The 21,254-nt window shown below is 36.2% G+C and overlaps 1 long non-coding RNA gene across 1 annotated transcript; it reads left to right on the top strand.

The window, feature by feature from the left end:
- The first annotated feature begins 6,301 nt into the window (after positions 1-6,301).
- Positions 6,302-7,779, top strand: LOC126716415 (uncharacterized). The gene is made up of 3 exons (XR_007652120.1): positions 6,302-6,467; positions 6,984-7,125; positions 7,596-7,779. It is a non-coding gene; the product is annotated as an uncharacterized LOC126716415 (long non-coding RNA).
- Positions 7,780-21,254: the final 13,475 nt, after the last annotated feature.

Genomic DNA, 21,254 nt, shown 5'->3' with positions numbered 1-21,254 from the left:
CAGGACCTACTTCTTAGACACAACATGCATACTTCTAAGCCTGCTCGATCCCTTGTGCTCCTAACCTTAAGCTGGTTCCCAATAAGGGTTCTACTCTTTCCAATCCTCATTAGTACAAAAGTATGGTTGGCTTTCTCCATTATCTCACCTTGACTTGTCCTGATTTGAGCTTTGCTGTTAATCAAGTGTGTCAATTCATGTCCATTCCCATTGACATTCACTTGATTGCAGCCAAACACATCCTCAGATATATTAATGGTACTCTCCACTTTGGGGTTTTTCTTTAACTTGGCCCTTTTTCTCTTTTAACTATTTTGGATTCAGATTGGGTAGGTGATCCCTATGATAGACGTTCTACTACTGGTTATTTGGTCTATCTTGGTTACAACCCTACCGCATGGAGTGCTAGGAAGCAAGACATTGTTTCACGATCTTCCATGGAATCTGAGTATAGAGCCTTGGCAACTACAACAGCTGAGTTATCTTGGCTTCGCCAAGTGCTGAAGGATCTTGGTGTCTTTCTTTCCACTCCTCCTAAATTATGGCGTGATAATGTCAGTACATTAGCTATTGCTTCTAACCTTGTCTTTCATGCTCGCACTAAGCATGTAAAGGTGGACTATCATTTTGTTAGGGAGAGTGTTTTATGCAGGGATTTGCAAGTCAAGTATATTGCTACTGGGGATCAATTAGCTAACATCTTCACCAAGAGTCTCTCTACAACTCGATTTGGTTTTCTTCTGTCCAAAATCATGGTGCCTATTGACCCCATGGTTTTGAGGGGGGATGTTAAAAAAAGTAACTTAGAGTGTACAAGATTCAAAACTAAGGAAGAAGATGAGTAATAGCTATTTCACCAACGGTCATATGTCAAAGGCCAAAATGATGCCGTTCTACTTAAATGTATTGTGTTTAATGAAGTGGTGAAACGGTTTGTATTAGTTAGAATTGTGTTGTTTTGGACTTAGGTTCTCTTCTTTGTTTAGACTTCTTTCCAGAAATGCTTTGCTTCTTGCTCAAGTCTGGTGTGGCTTTAGAGTTGTTCTTCAAGCTTTGGTTCTTAGCTGTTAACCCTAGAATTATGGATAGTTAGTTATAGAAGTTGTTATGAGTTTGTTAGAATAGAATCTTTTAGAAGTAGGGCCGGCCCTTCCACTAGGCCAATTAGGCAATTGCCTATGGCCCCTAAGAGGAAGGGGAGCCCTAAAATTTTAGAAAAGAAGGGGTATTAGGGGAAAACAATTTGTTTTCAGATGAATTTTAAAAAATCTGGCACATCCTTTTGACCAAAACGCAAAATTTCTATTATACTCAGTTAAACATTGGTAGCACAAAATTTTTTTTTGGTCTAAATAAAATTAATTGTCCCAAAAATAACATCATTATCCTCTAGACAAACCAAAATTCAACAAGATAAACTACAAATCCGGTCTAAGAAATTAACCACAAAACAATCAATAATCAAAACAATAAAAAACCTCAAATCCCTAAAATTTTTACTGTTTCTCTTTCTCATTCTTGCTTTGCCTTTTTCTCTCAACTCTCGCTCTCTACCTCTCTCATTCTTTCTCTGCTTCCTCCAATCTAAATCATTCGATCGCATCTGATCTAAAAAGTCTGAGAAGTGAGGATTGCCGTGCCGGAATTTTTTTTTTTTTGGCTGCTGCGTTTTGATTCTGGCATTCTGCAGAATGGGTTTTGACTTTTGAGGTATAACTTATAAGGCTTGGCTTTCTACTTTAGATTTGTTAAGACTGGGGCTGGGCTGTGGCTGGACGTTTCACGTTTGGGCCTTCAATTTTATTTTATTTATTTTATTTTTTTGGGTTATAGGTGTAATAGGATTTGTTTTATGTTTTTTGTGGGTGGGTCTTGGCAGGCATCTTCTTGGCTGGGCTGGGCTTGTTTTTGTTATGGCTGTGCTTAATTTTTTTTTTAATCTTGTGTTTTTATATATTTATATATATATATATATATATATTTATATATATTTGTTATTGGTAATATAATGAATAAATATCTATTTATGCAGGTTGAGTTTGCTAAAAACTTGTTATTATTTGGTGAAACTATAACAATACTTTTTATATAAATCATGTTCTATTTCTCATTTGCTCTACACTTGAAAGTTATTTTTTATTTTTGTATTTATAAATATATTGTTTGATTAGAAGTATCTACTAGAAAATATGCATTTGGATATGAAAAACTTAAAAAAAGAAAAAAAGAAGAAAAATTAATTGAGTCTAAAAAAGGATCAGTGGATAAATTTGTTATTGGTAATAAACAAAATATAACACAAAATTTAGATGAAAATATCACAAATGAGCAAAAAAATCACTAAAAAGAGTTAGAAGATAATGAAATGATACAATTTCAAGATAACAATGATGTTCAATTTTGCAATACAACAAATCTTGATAATGAACTTCAAAAGAATTTAGAAGAAAATGAAAATAATAATGAAAATGCCACAAATGAACAAGTTCACCATAATGATGTTCAACTAGAAGAAAATGAAAATAATAATGACATGTTGAATTATATTCCTTCAAATATTTATGATCCAGGTAATTGGAAAAATATTGACAAAAAATTAAGAGATTTATTAGTAGAAAGAGGTCCAATTAGAGACAATGATATAATTTTTCCTAAAGGTGATGACACTAGACATTTTTCTACTATTCATTACACTCGAATGTTATCAAATGGGGAGAAACATGATAGAAAATGGCTAGTGTATTCAAAAGATACAAACCAAGTATTTTGTTTTTTTTTTTTTGCAAGTTGTTTGAGTCTAAATGTACTGGCCTACTATGTAATGAAGGAACTCGAGATTGGAAAAATATTAGTTCTAAAATTAGAAACCATGAAACAACTAGAGAGTATATTACTAACATGAACACTTGGCCATATTTGAAAATGAGATTGTCAAAAAAATAAAACAATAGATAAAAATATCCAAGAACAAATTAACAAAGAGAAAGATCATTGGAAAAAGGTTTTATTAAGAATTATTGTTGTAGTAAAGAATCTTGGTAAAAATAATTTGGCATTCTGAGGAAAAAATGAAAAGATTTATGAAGAAAATAATGGAAATTTTTTTAAGTCTAATTGAAATGATTGCAGAATTTGATCTTGTTATGCTAGAACATATTAGACATATTCAAAATGGTGGAATCCATAATCATTATCTTGGACATAAAATACAAAATTAATTGATACAACTGTTAGGAAATGAGATTAAATGTAAAATTATCAAAAAGATCAAAGAAGCAAAATATTTTTCAATTATACTTGATTGTACACCAGATGCAATTCATCTAGAATAAATGTCTCTCATATTACGATGTGTTGATATTTCAAAAAATCCAATAAAAATAGTAGATCATTTTGTTGAATTTGTAAAAGTTGATGACACTACTGGAAAATGTCTTTTTGATGAAATTATAAATGTAACAAATATTCTTGAGCTTGATATAAATGATATACGTGGACAAGGATAAGATAATGGGTCTAATATGAAAGGAAAACATCAAGGGGTACAAAAAGACTTCTTGACATAAATCCTAGAGCACTTTACACACCATGTGGTTGTCAGTCTTAACCTTGTACTATGTGATACGACCAATTCTTGTCTAAAAGCTATATCAATTTTTGGAGTTATACAATGCATATATACATTGTTTTCTTCTTCTACAAAAAGATGGAAAATTTTACTGACAAGATAATGTGTAAGGTTTAACTCTTAAGTCATTATCACAAACACGCTAGGAAAGTCGCATTGAAAGTGTAAAAGCAATAAAATTCCAAGCTCCACAAATAAGAGATGCTTTGTTATAATTTGCACAAACAAGTGAAGATCCTAAAATAAAAAGTGAAGCTGATTGTTTAGCAACTTATGAAATTGAAAGCTTTGAGTTCTTATTGGGTATGACTATTTGGTATGACATATTATTTGCTGTCAACTCTGTTAGTAAAAACTTACAATCAAAAGACATGCACATTGATATCACTATAGATCAATTAAAAGGTGTCATTTCTTATTTTAAAGGATATAGAGAAAATGGATTTACATCTGCAATGAATTCATCTAAAAAAATTGTATTGGAAATGGAAATAGAACTGGTATTTCATGAGAAACGTATAATTCATAGAAAGAAACAATCTGATGAAAATGTTCATAATGAAACAACATGTTCTACTGAAGAATCTTTTAGAATTGATTATTTCTTATATTAGTAGATAAAGCAATTAGTTCAATTGAGAATAGATTTGAACAATTTCAAATATATGAAGATATTTTTGGTTTTCTATTTAACTTCACAAAATTGAAATCACTAGATGATGATAGTTTACAAAAATACTGTCTTAAACTTAAATATTTTCTCAAACATGATGTTTATTATGATATTGATGATTTATATTTATTTTCGGAGTTAAAGGTTTTAAAAGAAATTTTACAAATAAAATATTATACTCCTATTGACATACTAAATTATATAAGAAGATTAGGTTCATTTCCAAATACATGCATTGCTTATAGGATTTTATTAACAATACCTGTTACAGTAGCTTCTACAGAAAGAAGTTTTTTTTTTTTTTTTTTTTTTTTTTTTTTTTTTTTTTTTGAGAAAGTGCAGAAGGAAGTTTTACAAAATTAAAATTAATAAAATCATATCTAAGATCGATAATGTCCTAAGAAAGATTAAGTGGATTAGCTATATTATCAATTGAAAATGAGATGTTAAAAGAACTTGAATACAAAAATTTAATTAATCAATTTACATCTCAAAAGGCAAGAAAAATAGATTTTAGATAAAATATATTATAATATAAAAATATTAAATAAATATTAATTTAATTAATACACAAGAATAAAAAATGTCCAATTTTAGTTTTCTCCTTAGCCCCTGAATGTCTAGGGCTAGCCCTAGTTAGAAGACTCTAGTTTTATCTATTAGATGTATATAAATAGAGTGCCTTGTAATGTATGAGTCAAGCTTGCATGATAAAAAATATCTTAATTCAGAAATCTCTCTCTCTCTCTCTCTCTCTCTCTCTCTGTTACAACTACAACTGTTATTTTCCGCCATTGTTGAATCTTTTGCAAGCTCAAAATCTTTCAAATACATGATGGATTAGGGGAGAGTTGAAGAAACAGAAGGAAAATTTTGGTAACGGGCTAGTTTTTTGTTTTCGCTGGGAGTGGATGATGAATTTGTGCACACCTGTTTGTTGGCTTCATGAAAAGTTGCTAGCACGTGGCAAACACATCACATGGGCATTTGGGCACACTCTACTTGAGAACAAACAGGCTGTATTCTTTTCGTGAGAGTGCAATGATGCATAGAAATTTTAGAGTGCAAAAATTCCTGTTTATTTTAGAATAAGAATTTCGCTATTGGCTAAAATGTAAACATTCAATTGAGACATTATCTGACCAGCACATTTTTCTCATGTATTAATTTCAATTATGGTATGACGATCAGTATAAAGTTTTTGTGAGGTGAGAGGCAAGGACATGCATCCAAACCCAATATGAATTATATATTAAAGAAAAAAAAAAATTCATATTCAGGTGCATGAATCAGACTCATTCACATGTACACCTGAACCACCTCTTCTTCTGAGAGTGAGCATTGTATCCTCCTATTACTCGTAATTTCAAACTTCAAAGGGCCTACTAGAAGTTAATTCAAGTCACTGCAGATTCTCTGTGTTTTTGTATTTACTCAATTTAAGAATAAAACTTGTTAAATTATACAATGTCATAGCAATGGCATCTCTGTGCTTCTTTCGGTTTTGGTATAAATGGCCTTGAATGAATCCACATGGGGTTCACATGTGGATTTGTTTGCTTTGAATAATTTTCTTCGTTTCTTACCATTACCTCTTACCAGAGAAGTTAAAATTCGTCTATAAGTATCAATCATGTTATGTAACTCAGCTGCCAAGGTTGTTTGGTTGCTCTCTGTTGGACTCTTAACCATCAACTTTGTTAAGAAGGTAACTATTGCTTTGGCAGTGTTTTATGTACTCAAGATGCCTATCTTTGATTACACGTGACGCCCACAATGCTGAAGAGGATGATAGTGACAATCCTTCATTATTTAAGTCAGTTGATCAGTTTCCAGTTCATTGGAGGATTGGTATTGATTCTCTTGAAGGACCAGTTTCCAGTTCAAAGTTCTTAGCTTGGTATGATCAGTTTTTGTTCTAGTAATTTAGCTTCACCTGCTTTAACTTATTTCTGTGTCTGAGTCTATTCTATCTCATCTTGTTTCTAGTACATGGGATTTGGTGGCTGTGCTGGCATCATCTGGCACATAGTAATCTTTAAAGACTTGTGCAATGACAAATCAAACCAAACAAGCCTATGTTGCTGCTCTTGAACTTGCAATCGAGGGGCATGATGCCAATTCAGTTGGATGATTTGGACGACAAGTTCACCAATGGCCATGCTGGTAATGCTGAAACTTTCTAATTTCTATGTTGACCTTTTTTTTTTTGGAAATTTTGATTTCTCATTTTTTTTGTTGCTTCTTGTTTAGGATAAACAAAATTTGGTTTTTATTGTTATTCTTTTAGTATTCAACCAAGTTGAAATTAACACAATGTTTGTATTCTTTGGTCTTTTCAGGTATGGGAAATACATAGAGACAATCAATTAATTTTTGAACAATTACTAGTCGATTACTTTTTTGTTAACAATTTTTCATAGCTTTTTATTCCAGTGAAAAGGATGAAAAATTGAAACCTATTTTTTGGGGTGTGATGTTGATTTTGATTGGTTTAAATTTGGCTATGAATTTGTTTTTGTTGATTGTTTGGTTGTTGAGGAAGTAAGAGAAAAAGATTGGGTTTTTTATTTTATTTTTTTAATTTTTTATATACTGTAAATTAAACTCTAAAGTGCCCAAGTGTGTAGCAAGTAGTTTTGATTGTAATGGTCCAGGTTTCTAATATGTTTTTCTTATTAGGGAAAAACCTCAGCCTGTTATCCACAGATGGAAAATCGACCAACATTAACTGGCAGGATATGTGCGGTTGGAAAAGTTGATCGACAAAAATTACTCAACCAAAAAGGATGCATTATGTGGATCACAGGTCTCAGCTGTTCAGGTTTGATGCTATCATTCGCATTGACATGTGTTGTTTTGTGTGGCTATGTATTCAAGTGGAACTATAAATACACTATACAGAAACACATGTAGATGCTAGTAAGCAAACTTATCTGACATTCCATATTTTTGTTAAAGATTGATAATGTCCCATTTAGGTTGGATCTATCCATTGTGATTCACCTTATATTGGAGACAAATCCTGCTTGTTATTTGTTGCTTTCAACTCATTTTATATTTCTTAGAGCTTGTTTGACACAAGAACATTTTCAAATTTCAATAAATGACCTTCTTTAAGTATATTTTGATGACCTTGGTGATTTCTTTTCCTTGCATCACCAACTTGCGTGCTTATTCCATAAAAAATGAGATGGATTAATATGATCTCCTTAATATCCAACTTACCGTATAGAATTTAGTGAAAATAAGTTTAACAGCAGGGTTTGAAGCATGTTTATTGTTGCATTGCAGACATATGGATCGAGCAGATCATATCAGGAATGCAAAAGCTGTTATCTAAGTTTTCATTCAACATCATCAAATCTTGACGATTGTAACAGAGTGGTCTATGTGGTAAGTTTATTTGACCAGGATGAAGTATGTGTCAAAAAGTTTTTTTTTATTTTTTTACCGTGGCATTAATTTTATGGAATCTGGACAGACACTAGTATATATTTTAGTAGGTAATCAGAGATGATGAACTTGTAATGTTGAACACAGCAATATAAATGTTTTTTTAATGTTTAGGTGTAAAAAATTTTTTTTTTGAACATATATCCTTATATTAATTAGAGTCATCAAATGTTGTAACTTCAGCCACTTGATAAATCTATTTTAATTATAGCAACATGGTAAAGAGACTAAGGAAAATGGTGAAAACATAATCGTTACTGGCAATAGATTGCTTATTCTATTGGAAGCATGTTTACAATGCTATGACAATGAAGCATTGTGAATGGTGAGAGGCTGGTTAATTCCTAGTTTACATGGCTTTAAACTGCACTCCATGCATATGAGCTTGTGTGCACAGCTTTGTTTATCTGACTTTGATATTATTACTGATACTTCGATTCAAGCATTTATAGTCTTGCTTGTACTGTATCAATGACTGGACTGGACATTGAAAATAGATGTTTAAAGGCCAGGAACAGAAAAGCTGTGTCTTCATGGTTAAAGGTGTGATACTCAATGGCAGGCTCTCAGATAATTCTGTTTGTATATGCATTTTTTGGTCTGTGGCTCCGTTTAGGGAGAGAATGAGGATAACTGTTTCCAGATATTGACTTCTTTTCCTTGCAAACAAATGTGGCTTTCTTCTTTGTTTCCTACCTTGCAACAAAGCATGACTTTCTTCTGCCTTTCTCCTAATAGATGCTAATAAGCAAACTTATCAGACATTCCAAAAGGAAACATCTGGGGTTTATTTTTTTCAACAAATAATTAAGTCTGAAAAAATAAGTATATAAGATTATGGTACTGAACGTAAATTTCTCATCATTAGTTCTGTAACAATTCATATTATTTTCTAAAAATTTCAAGTGATATTAGTATATAAAATACCATGGCCATGATCGCTGTAATTTTTAGCACAAACTATATGGACAAGTACACAATTTTTTGTGTGTTTTTCCATAATTAAGAAATATCTATAATTATATGTAGTTCCACATGAACTCAATAAAATGAAGTCATAATAATAATATGTTTAATCTTGTATTTTGCAAACACAGTGGATGGATTCATTTACTGAAAGACAATGGTATTCTGGTGCTCATCACATTGGTATACGGGTGGCTTCTTAAACTGGTTTGAGCAACAGTAAAATCATTACTTTAATCAATATGGATGCTGAAAAAATTGGAGACTTCTGCTGGTAAATCCACGGAATTTGGTTGTTGCTTCCTGGCCCTCATCATCTTCAGAGCAAAATCAAGCCTCTCTCTAGTAATATAGATCCTTTGCAACAGCACTTGGATAAAGAGATTTGGAAGGTTAGAACTAGACATTACAATTTTAAAATAATCATATGAACCTTCTCCCTCTTGCATTTTTTTCAACTAAGATAACTTGATATGTCAGGATCTCAACAGGTATCATCTCACAATGATAGTGAAACAAGATCACAGGCTTCTTGATGCAACAGGTGTAGGATTAGTAAGTAAGACGTTGCAATATAACTCTTAGTTTCTTTAACCTCTCTTCATCAAAATTTACCATCTATCTTTTATTGCTAATTTGGTTTTCCATTCTGGAATCTGTGCAAGGATGCAGTTGTGGAAGATGGAGAAAATTGGAGCATTGGACAGCTCACAGCTGTACCAGTTCTACTCCATTTTGTGTTCAGAGGACATATTTCTAAATCTCACGGACCCAACATGTGCAAATCACCAATACCTCCTTGTCACCACCTGTAATGTCATCATCTCAATTTTGAACCTTGCTTTTGGTTTTTGTGAATACTGGAATCATAGACTTATCACTAGCAAATTCTGTTATAGTCTTTTCAAAGAATAGAATACTAAGTGAAGACAAAAGGTGGCCATTAATCCTTATCCTCTTGTGGATCTTTTCCTTCACCTTTGATTCTGATTCTCTCTCCATTTACGCTATCACCCATTTGAAAACCATTGATTTGCCAAGTCCTTTGCCAGAACCTAACATATTTGATTCTGCTACCTTCCCTTTGGCAATACTGCTTTGTTTCAATGCTTTTCCTACTAGTTGTACTAGGAAACCCAATGACATAGTAGAACCTTTATAGCAAACAGAAGTTGAAAGTTCCTTTGGTAATGATGATGCATTCTTTAATTGAAATCCACTATGGTCTGATTCATGCAACCATTTTCTTCTTTGCAAAGACAGTGGAGTTCCTTACTCAAAGATAACGGACTATCAGTGCTCAGCACATCGGTTTAGGAGAACGAGCAACTCTAATGGTATTGATTTACAAGAAAACTCAATTAAGCATGCTGGTTCAAGCAATGACAAAATCATAAATTCAATCAACTTGGATGCCGAAAAAATTGGAGACTTCTGCTCATACATTCACGGAGTTTAGTGGCTTCCAGTCCAGGTCCTTCTGGTCTCAATCGTCCTCTATAGGAATCTAGGAGGTGCCCCCTCCACGGCTGCATCTTTTGCGACAGTTTTGGTGATGTTATGCAACACACCTTTGGTCAAAATGCAAAAAAAGGAAATCAAAGTGACTTCAGAAACTTCGAAGAGTATGAGAGTGTTGAAGCTGCATACATGGCAATCCACGTTCTTGAAGGATCTCCTTCATCTAAGGGAAACTTGTAAGGTTGAATTTATTCAACCATCTAATTGGCTTTATTCGGTGCCAAATTTGCTTGTAATTCAGCATTTAGTAACCCTGTATTTAGGTGGGTTTGTTGTAAGGGTAGTGAGTGAGATAGAGTGAAGTTTGCTCAAGAGTGTGCAAGAAAACAGAGACTCGCGGTTGGGACTCGCGGGTGGACTCGCGGCTGCAAGCCGCCAGAAGCAGCACACGTTCCAAGCATGCTGGAAGATGAACAGTCATGCTAGCTGGAGCACTACAGGACAAAACAGGACAACTGGCCATACGGTTAACTCGTGACTTGGTCAAGCCGCGAGGTCAAGCCGCGAGCCACCCCTGTTTTTTGTAAAACCTGACGTTTCACATTCCTCTCTCACTCCAGTATAAATACCCCTTTTACCCACGATTGAAAGAGAGCTTCCAGAGAGAATTTTGAGAGAAAAACCCTAAAGAAAAACAAGATTGTTTCACCCACAATCTATACCTTAGAGTCTCTTCAAATTCCCCTACTCTCTTCCTCTCCATTGTCAAATCCTTGAGAGGCATTATACCAAACCTGGTTCTCACCATTATCATCTCTGTGAGACAGTTGTTTGGATTTCTGGGAAGCAGTTAGGAAGGGGCCAATCTTCATTGGTTGATGCTACGGTCTAGTAGCGGAATCCGGGAAGCTAGAAAAGAAAAAGGTTCGGCGCAACCTCGTTGGAGCAAGAAGCTTGGAGGGCTTAGGTGCACTGGGTAGATTAGGCTTGGAGGGTCTATTGCTGTCCTTGTATCCCAACTGTATTTTCTAGTGGATTGATTACCGCTTGGAGGGCGGCGGAGAGGTTTTTCGCCGAGGACTTCGGTTTCCTCTTCGATAACACATCGCGTGTTGTCTTCGTGTTTGCATCTTCCTTCCTCTTTATCTTTGCCTTTATATTATCTGCTGTGGTTTTATTTTATTATGGCTTAGATAGTTTTTAACCAATTTCATATTATAGCATGTGTTAAGTTTCCGCACACTAGTTGTTTGACATATTGCTTGTATTGGTTAAGTTGTATTTTGGGGGTCTAAACGTTCAAAGGTGTTTTTTACACGTTTTTGAACTTTCAATTGGTATCAGAGCGGGTACACTACTATTGGTTTCATTACCATTGTGTGATCCTTAACCCCTTTTTGAGATGGATAGGTCTCAATCCCTAAATGCACCTCCATATTTTGATGGTAGTAATTATGCTTTTTGGAAGGTTCGTATGAGAGCTTTTCTGTGTTCTATTGATGAATCCGTTTGGGATGCTGTTGAGATTGGTTGGACCAAACCTGAGGCAGCCAAATCCACATGGGATAAGGCAGCACTTGCTGCATCTAATGCTAACAGTAAAGCACTCAATGCTATTTTCTGTGGTGTGTCTCCAGATGAATTTCACAGGATTTCTCACATTACCATTGCCAAAGAAGCATGGGAGATTCTGGAAACAACTTATGAAGGCACGAAGAAAGTGAAAGACACCAAGTTACAAATGCTGACCACTCGGTTTGAGGAGCTCAAAATGAGTGAGGATGAGTCTTTTGACTCTTTCTATGAAAAACTAAATGAGGTGGTTGTCAGTAAGTTCAACTTGGGGGAGAAAACGGAGGACTCAAAGATTGTAAGGAAGATCCTTCGATCATTGCCGAAAGTTTTCGTGCTAAAGTGACAGCAATTGAAGAGAGCAAGGACCTTGATGATATCAAAGTATAGGAGCTGGTTGGTTCTCTGCAGACTTATGAGATGTCGCTGCCCAATCAACGGAAGAGTAAATCCCTTGCTCTAAAGACCATTAATGAGAAGGTGGAAGATCAAGACTCATCAGGAGAAGATGTGGTTGACAAAGATGTAGCCTACCTTGTCAAAAATTTCAGAAAGTTTTTGAAATTCAAAAATAATGGCAAATTTGATGATAAAAGAAAATTCCAAAGTTCTGGAAGGGAGAAGAGGGATTTCAAAAAGAAAGATGGAAAAGAATCCCAACCCACACAAGGTGTCACTTGTTTTGAATGTAACGGGCATGGACACTTTAAGAAAGAATGTCCGAATTATTTGAAATCGAAAGGCAAAGTGTATGCCACGACCTTGAGTGACTCAGATTTGTCTGACTTAGAATCTGAAGAGAGCTGTGATGAAGAGGGGAACTATTCAGCTTTTATGACTATTGCTCATGTTGAGTCTTCGGACGAGTTGAATCTGCTTGTACGAGACCTTGGAGAACATAGTGATGATGAATCACTAGGAATTGTTGAAGAATCAGATGCTGAAGAAGATGAAAGCACAGCAAATCTTCAAGAGAATTATAAATCACTCTTGGAGAAGTCGGGTGAGTACACAAGGGTGGCCAAGGCAGCTGTGAGAAAAATGAAGAAGGCTGAGGAGGACTACAAAAGTCTCCTAATTCGATATAGGGAGGCCAAATGTGAGATAGAAACTCTGAATGGTGAGCTGTCCGAAGCTTACACAAAAGTGAGATTTCTTGAGAATGAGGTTGTGCAAGCAAATGCTAAAATAGAGAGGGTCACTACCAAGAAGCTAGATGATGTTATATCATCTCAAAAGAGCTTTTCAGACAAATCCGGATTGGGATATACCGGAGGAAGTAGTTCATCTGGAAATTTCACTAAAGAGGTGCAGTTTGTAAAGGCCAAAGATCCAATTGTAGCTGACCTTACTAGTGAGAAGCTCGAGGTGGAGGAGAAGAAGAATGTGGTGAACCAACGGATGCTGAATCCCCGTAATCAGTCTGTGGGCAGGTCTGAATCTCGTGCCAAGTCACGTCCACGACCACAAAGAGGTCCTAGAGGAACTTATGTGTGCCATTATTGCGGACTTCAAGGGAATACTCGACCAAATTGCCAAAAGCTGAAAGCAAAGAACAGTGCAACTCCTCAAAGGTCAGGAGGACCCAGAAATGATAGGAGAATTTGGGCAAGTGATCAATCTAGAGATCAAAATGGAGATCCCGGAATGATGAACGTGATGAAGATGATTGGTGCATTCACCAACTTCTTGGAAAGCTTCTCACGAAGGTTTGAAAGCCCTAACTCCCGTACCCAATCCACTAAGGAAATCACCCCAAACGCAAGTGACGTGTGGGTGAAAAAGGGTACTCATGCATAAGCATTACAACATGTCCATGCATTAATACTTCCTATGCTTTGCGACAATGTTTGTTTGATTTGTTTGCTGTTTTTGATGTTGGTTGTTTGCTTGTCTACTTGTGAATATTTTTAATTTTGTTTTATCAATCTTTTTGTTTCTTGTGTCAAAAATCCAAAAATCACATAAAAAATTAGAAAATCAAAAAGCTTGATTGACTTTGTTGAGTTTTGTCTCAAAACTTGTTTTGCCTTGTACCTTTGTGCTAATGGCTTTGTGCATTTTCGAGCATTGCTTGTTTTCATGCACTTATATCATTGTGGGAAATATCTTGAAATCTATGTGATTGTTGTAAATAGATCTTCAAACTTGTCATGAATGATTAGTGAATGGTTATGTTGATCTTGAGACATGCATAGACTTGTGTCTATATATCTTCCCACTTTTTATTTTTGTTTTGCTAAAAAGAGCTCACCAAATGTAAATCTCCAAATGAAAAGAGATATTGAGCTGCAAAAGCCTGTCGCACATTCTAGTATTTGACTAGGAAAAAGGGTAAGCGACCTTATATTAAAGTGATTGTTTATTCAAAAAGCCAAAGGCTTGATCATTAAAGTGAAATGTCAAATATCACTCTCACAATGAGAGGGATTGCCTCAAAAAGATCAAAAAGATCAAATGTTATGACTAAAAGTGGAGTAAAATGTAAAGCTCCAAGTTATGTTATCAAGTTGTGTGGGAGGTCATATATACATATTTCTATAATTGAGATAGGTCACATGATCTAGTGCTAATTGTGTATGCCTTGGTTGAATCGATCATTGAAACTTCACATTAGACGAAGGACTATCTCATTGTTGATATCCACACACAACACACAAGTTTATGTTCAATAAATGTCATATTCATTTGTGTGATTGTACTTGATGAAATGTGTTTTCACATGCTCAATCTTTGTTAATTCAAGTACAAAAAGATTTTTGAGTGTTTTAGGTGTTTTTGGAAAGTATTTTATTTGAAAAATCTGAAAATTTCAAAAATCCAGTTTTGCCCTGTTTTGGCGGCTCAGTCGCGGGTATGTCAAGTCGCGAGCCTCAGTCGCATCTTCGCTGGTCATTTTTGGCGACTTGTTCGCGAGTGGAAGGTCCAGTCGCGAGGTTCACTCAGAGATTTTCGCGGCTCAGCTCGCGACTCACTCGCGGGTAGATCTTCCAGTCGCGAAAAACACTTAGAAAAATTTTTCACATTTTTGTTCTTGAGTGCTTTGGCGGCTTGAGCTGGCGACTGTGTGGCGACTTAATCAAGTCGCGAAAATCGCGTGTTTTGCAGAAACAGGAGCAGTTTTTAAACCTCTTTTCAGTTTTTCTCTCGAACTTTTGTGACTGTTCATCTTTTCTCTAAACTATCTCCCTCCCAAACACTCCGTGCTCCCATTTCCAATCTCCATTGTTGCATTCTTGTAGCTCAAAATCGTCAAGTTACAGGTATGAGTTTTCAGTTCTGCACCCTTTTATACTTGATTTTGTGCTTTTCCCTTTGATTTTTCGCATATGTTTGTGTTTTAGAAATGGGTTTTTGTTACGGTTTTTACTCCTTGTTCATGCTTAGCTTGCGAATGCTGCTGCTAGTATTTGATGTGATCTTAGTTGTTTCCTTATTGCTCTTCATCTTGTGCCTAGCTAAGTGTTTCTTTTATTTTAATCTGAACTTTGAGCTGTTGAGTTGTTTCTATTTGTTCATTTTGAGGTTGTGAGTTTTTACTGTGCTAAATATGCATGTTTTATTGTGTTAATCTGTTGGAAGCTTCTGTTAGTTTCAAAATTCTGATTGTGTGTCATGTCATTTTTTTTCATTATATGTCTCAATGACATATATCTGACTTTAGGATAGTTTCTCCATGTTGTTCATGTGTTTCCTATCTTAGGCTTGGTCTATCCATGTGATTGATTAAGTAGCTTGTTGTTTAAGTGTTCAAAGTTAATTTGTATGGATGATATCTCTTTGTTAATTACATGGTACTGACTGGTTCTGCACATATATTGTTCTATGCTATTGTGGCCTTTTCTGATTGTTCACAGATGGCTCCCTCACCTCAGAAAAAGAAATCTACTGCAAAGAAGGTTGACAAAAGATTAAAGATGGATTCTAAACTGTTTAGGTCAATTCACCACTTTGAGAGATACAATGATAACTTCTTGAATGCAGGAATTATTCAAGAAAGATTTGTAGATTTGGAGGACTTAAGACAAACCTTTATTCCCAGCTGTTTTGAAGGAAGAGGATGGGAAAAGCTTCTGAGTGATTTCTCTGTTGTGTGTGAACCCCTGATTAGGGAGTTTTACTCAAATGCTGTGATAAAGGAGAATGAATTGAGTTGCTGGGTTAGAGGTAAAGAATTCGTTCTGGATGCACATGTCATAGATGATGCATTAGGGCTTGAAGGATTAGATGATGAAGAATTTATCAATTACAAGGATAGGAGTGTTTCTATTGAAACAGTTCAACAAAGGATAGGTGGGCAGAGAGAAGGGAAATGTTTGAATACCACTGCCTTTCCAGTGGACATGAGGTGCCTTACAATAATCATGATGTTTAACCTCTATCCCATTAAGAAATTGACTACAATCAATTGTGCTAGAGCAGTTTTTCTAATGGATCTCAAAGAAAAGAATTTCATAGACATCAGTTCCCACATTTATGACACCATTGTGGATGAGACTAGAACAACCTCTAGGCCTAAATTGATCTTTCCCAGTTTGCTAATGAGGATTTTTAGAAGGAAGGGTGTTCCAATCCCTCAAGACATCAGTCCCATGTCCACACCCTCTGCAATTAACAAGCTTACCTGCAAAAGGATAAGTGTTAGGCTTCCAGGAGAAGAAGATGAAGGTGATGAAGGAGAGGCTGTCCCAATGGAGACTGAAGCAGAGGCAGCAGGGCATGCATCAACCTCAACACCTAGGAGGAGTGGCAAAAGACACAGAGCTTCAACTTCTGCAGATACACCTCCAGATGCTTTCCAAATCATTTTGGAAAGGCTTGATGGGATCAGGGCAGTCTAAACTGAGCACTCTGACAGGATGAGAGCCATGCAAGACCAGATTGATGTCTTGGCTGCTAAACTTGAGAGCTTCACAATTCAGCATGACCAGTGACCCTTTGGCCATTTCGGTCAAAAAGGGGGAGAAATTATGTCATTGATGATGAAAAGCAGAAAAGCAAATCTTAAGGGGGAGTAATGTGTTGAGGGGGAGTTGTCATAGTTATCAAATTTAGAAACTTTGTTTATATATGCTTATGTTTTTGGGTATTTTGTGTATAGCTGTTTCTAATTCATAATTTATACTCTTGGTTTAAACTTTAATATATTTTGATGATGTTATTCAGGATGTTATTGGTTTGTACCCATGTGCTTTTGTAAGCTTTTAGGGTTAATGTTTTATGCATAATTTGTAGGCTTTATGGTATGTACCTTGCTTAATGCAGCTTTTATGCTATGTTGAAATCAGTACTTTAATCTAAATGTTCTGCATTTTGGTTTATGTACTGTCACTCTTGTGCCCTTGTAGGATTGTTCCTAGATGCATATGCCTTGTGTGTTATGCATTGGTTGAGTGTTGAGCATACAAGTGTCTTGCCTTGTGCTTGTTAACTTGTATGTTCTTGTGTTCATTCCAAGTGTGAATGAGCACTGTGATCACTGCCTTGTGGTGTTCACTTGGTTGATCAAGCCATGGTTTGTTTATTAACTCCATCTTTGCTTGATCACATATTGCCTGTTTCATATGCATTTATAATTTTCTGCTTACAATGATCATGGTGTATTGTTGTGTTTCAGGAGTATTATGTTTATATGATTCAAGTGCTTCACAGCTTCTAGAGTTAGGTGTGAGTGAGTTTTGTTCAACTGTTCCCAACTCACATGTTAAGTCTAGAGTCTGTTTTAGGGTTTTGTCACGGAATAGCCAAAGGGGGAGATTGTAAGGTTGAATTTATTCAACCATCTAATTGGCTTTATTCCGTGCCAAATTTGCTTGTAATTTAGCATTTAGTAACCCTGTATTTAGGTGGGTTTGTTGTAAGGGTAGTGAGTGAGATAGAGTGAAGTTTGCTCAAGAGTGTGCAAGAAAACAGAGACTCGCGGCTGGGACTCGCGGGTGGACTCGCGGCTGCAAGCTGCCAGAAACAGCACACGTGCCAAGCATGCTGGAAGATGAACAGTCATGCTAGCTGGAGCACTACAGGACAAAACAGGACAACTGGCCATACGGTTAACTCGCGACTGGATCTCGCGACTTGGTCAAGCCGCGAGGTCAAGCCGCGAGCCACCCCTGTTTTTTGTAAAACCTGACGTTTCACATTCCTCTCTCACTCCAGTATAAATACCCCTTTTACCCACGATTGAAAGAGAGCTTCCAGAGAGAATTTTGAGAGAGAAACCCTAAAGAAAAACAAGATTGTTTCACTCACAATCTATACCTTAGAGTCTCTTCAAATTCCCCTACTCTCTTCCTCTCCATTGTCAAATCCTTGAGAGGCATTATACCAAACCTGGTTCTCACCATTATCATCTCTGTGAGACAGTTGTTTGGATTTCTGGGAAGCAGTTAGGAAGGAGCCAATCTTCATTGGTTGATGCTACGGTCTAGTAGCGGAATCCGGGAAGCTAGAAAAGAAAAAGGTTCGGCGCAACCTCGTTGGAGCAAGAAGCTTGGAGGGCTTAGGTGCACTGGGTAGATTAGGCTTGGAGGGTCTATTGCTGTCCTTGTATCCCAACTGTATTTTCTAGTGGATTGATTACCGCTTGGAGGGCGGCGGAGAGGTTTTTCGCCGAGGACTTCGGTTTCCTCTTCGATAATATATCGCGTGTTGTCTTTGTGTTTGCATCTTCCTTCCTCTCTGAAAGTTCAAAAACATGTACAAAAACACTTTTGAACGTATAGACCCCCAAAAACCAACTTAACCAATACAAGCAATATGTCAAACAACTAGTGTGCGGAAACTTAACATATGCTATAATATGAAATTGGTTATAAACTATCTAAGCCATAACAAAATAAAATCCACAGCAGATAATATAAAAGCAAAGATAGAGAGGAAGGAAGATGCAAACACAAAGACAACACGCGATGTGTTATCGAAGAGGAAACCGAAGTCCTCGGCGAAAAACCTCTCCGCCGCCCTCCAAGCGGTAATCAATCCACTAGAAAATACAGTTGGGATACAAGGACAGCAATGGACCCTCCAAGCCTAATCTACCCAGTGCACCTAAGCCCTCCAAGCTTCTTGCTCCAACGAGGTTGCGCCGAACCTTTTTCTTTTCTAACTTCCCGGATTCCGCTACTAGACCGTAGCATCAACCAATGAAGATTGGCTCCTTCCTAACTACTTCCCAGAACTCCAAACGACTGTCTCACAAAGATGATAATGGTGAGAACCAGGTTTGGTATAATGCCTCTCAAGGATTTGACAATGGAGAGGAAGAGAGTAAGGGAATTTGAAGAGACTCTAAGGTATAGATTGTGGGTGAAACAATCTGATTTTTCTTTAGGGTTTCTCTCTCAAAATTCTCTCTGGAAACTCTCTTTCAATCGTGGGTTAAAGGGGTATTTATACTGGAGTGGAGAGGAATGTGAAACGTCAGATTTTGGCAAAACAGGGGTGGCTCGCGGCTTGACCTCGCGGCTTGACCAAGTCGCGAGATCCAGTCGCGAGTTAACCGTATGGCCAGTTGTCCTGTAGTGCTCCAGCTAGCATGACTGTTCATCTTCCAGCATGCTTGGCACGTGTGCAGCTTCTGGCGGCTTGCAGCCGCGAGTCCACCCGCGAGTCCCAGCCGCGACACTCTGTTTTCTTGTACACTCTTGAGCAATCTTCACTCTATCTCACTCACTACCCTTACAACAAACCCACCTAGATACAGGGTTACTAAATGCTGAATTACAAGCAAATTTGGCACGGAATAAAGCCAATTAGATGGTTGAATAAATTCAACCTTACACTCTCTATCTTTGCCTTTATATTATCTGCTGTGGTTTTATTTTATTATGGCTTAGATAGTTTTTAACCAATTTCATATTATAGCATGTGTTAAGTTTCCGCACACTAGTTGTTTGACATATTGCTTGTATTGGTTAAATTGTATTTTGGGGGTCTAAACGTTCAAAGGTGTTTTGTACACGTTTTTGAACTTTCAAAACTAAGAGAAACTGGCTGAAAAGATAACCCTTCGCTAGCTCAGCAATGATCTTTCTCTTCTGGGCTTCACCTACTTTTGTTTTTGTTTTCACTTTTGGCATATACATAGTATTGGACACATCATTGACAGCAGGAACAGTCCCTACTTTAGCCACTTTCCGTGTTTTACAAGAAACCATCTACAACCTACCAAAGTTCATTTCAATGGTGGCTCAAACAAAGGCCTGTATTGATCGTATCCTGTAGCTCATTGGGGAAGATCATAAGAAGATAAAAAATCATACTTCCATAGATTCCAACATTGCCGTTGAAATTTACATTGGGGAATATGCTTGGGAAAGTGATGAAAAATACGAAGACCGATTCAGAATTATGGAGAAATATGAGAATATTGAAAGGTGAAAAGGTTGCAGTACGTGGTTTTGTTGGATCAGAAAATTCTAGCCTTCTCTCTAATACACTAGGTGATATTCCAAGGATTTCTTGTGAGGATTAATAGTCTATTATTGTAAAGTGCTTCTGCTTCCACATTGTAAGTCTGATTTTGCATCTTGCTTCCACATTCCCTCCCTGCCCCCATCCCTATCTCTCTCTTGCCATTCTTCTGTAACAGCTATGCGTTAGTTAATATAAACACTTTAAGCTAATACTCTGTGTCTGGAACTTCTGTTCAATTTTGTTTGGCATTATGTTGGTTATAAAGTAACAATCTCATATGAGACTGAATCAGTTGTGTCACATGGCTCATAAATGTCAAGGTTCGTGAAGTTCTTGTTTCAAATGTGACAAGAGAAGGATATGATTATTGGGTAGGTTTCTAACAGACCTACTGGTTGAATATGAATCCAACAAATGTGCCGGCAGTAGAATAGGGAAAAAGCTTCCTAGCTCATGAATAAGTTGCCTCTCATAATCTCCTAATCTCTCTTTTTCTTGCATTTATATTCAAATCAGTAAGATATTCCAGTTGGAAATGCCATTTTTTCCTCATATGTCATGGAAGAGGGAAGAAAAAGATAGTTAAATAGTCCAGGCAACCTTTAGCCTGTGTGGGGATCTTACAATTTGATGCTACATGCATTCAGTTATTTTTTTACCTTTTTCACATTCTATTATGTTTCACATTGATATCAAGTTAGACAATCGGATAATACCTGCTATGATCAAACTTATATATAGTTGGGAAGAATATGTACAGCAACATCACACTGCACATAATCCCTAATAAAAGAGATTATATATATATATATATATATATTTGTTTATTTGTTTATTTATTTATCTAACTATACTTTTAAACATATATGTTGCACACTTTTCTTTCTTTTAATCTTTAAAAATTTCACATTGCTTACAACTAACACACTACATCACTAACATGGTGTTCATTGCACCTTTCTTAATGCTTATTCTCAGGTAGCCTTTCACAATGCTGCCACAATAGAATGGTTGTGCATTTGGATCAACTTTCTCTTCAACCTCATTGTCTTCCTTGTTTTGATCACCTTGGTGAGCCTGTCA

This window comes from Quercus robur, chromosome 3, assembly GCF_932294415.1.
Source record: "Quercus robur chromosome 3, dhQueRobu3.1, whole genome shotgun sequence".
Classification (NCBI taxonomy): Eukaryota; Viridiplantae; Streptophyta; class Magnoliopsida; order Fagales; family Fagaceae; genus Quercus; species Quercus robur.
The sequence above is the reverse complement of the archived record's forward strand: the minus strand, read 5'-3'. Positions and strand labels throughout refer to the sequence as shown.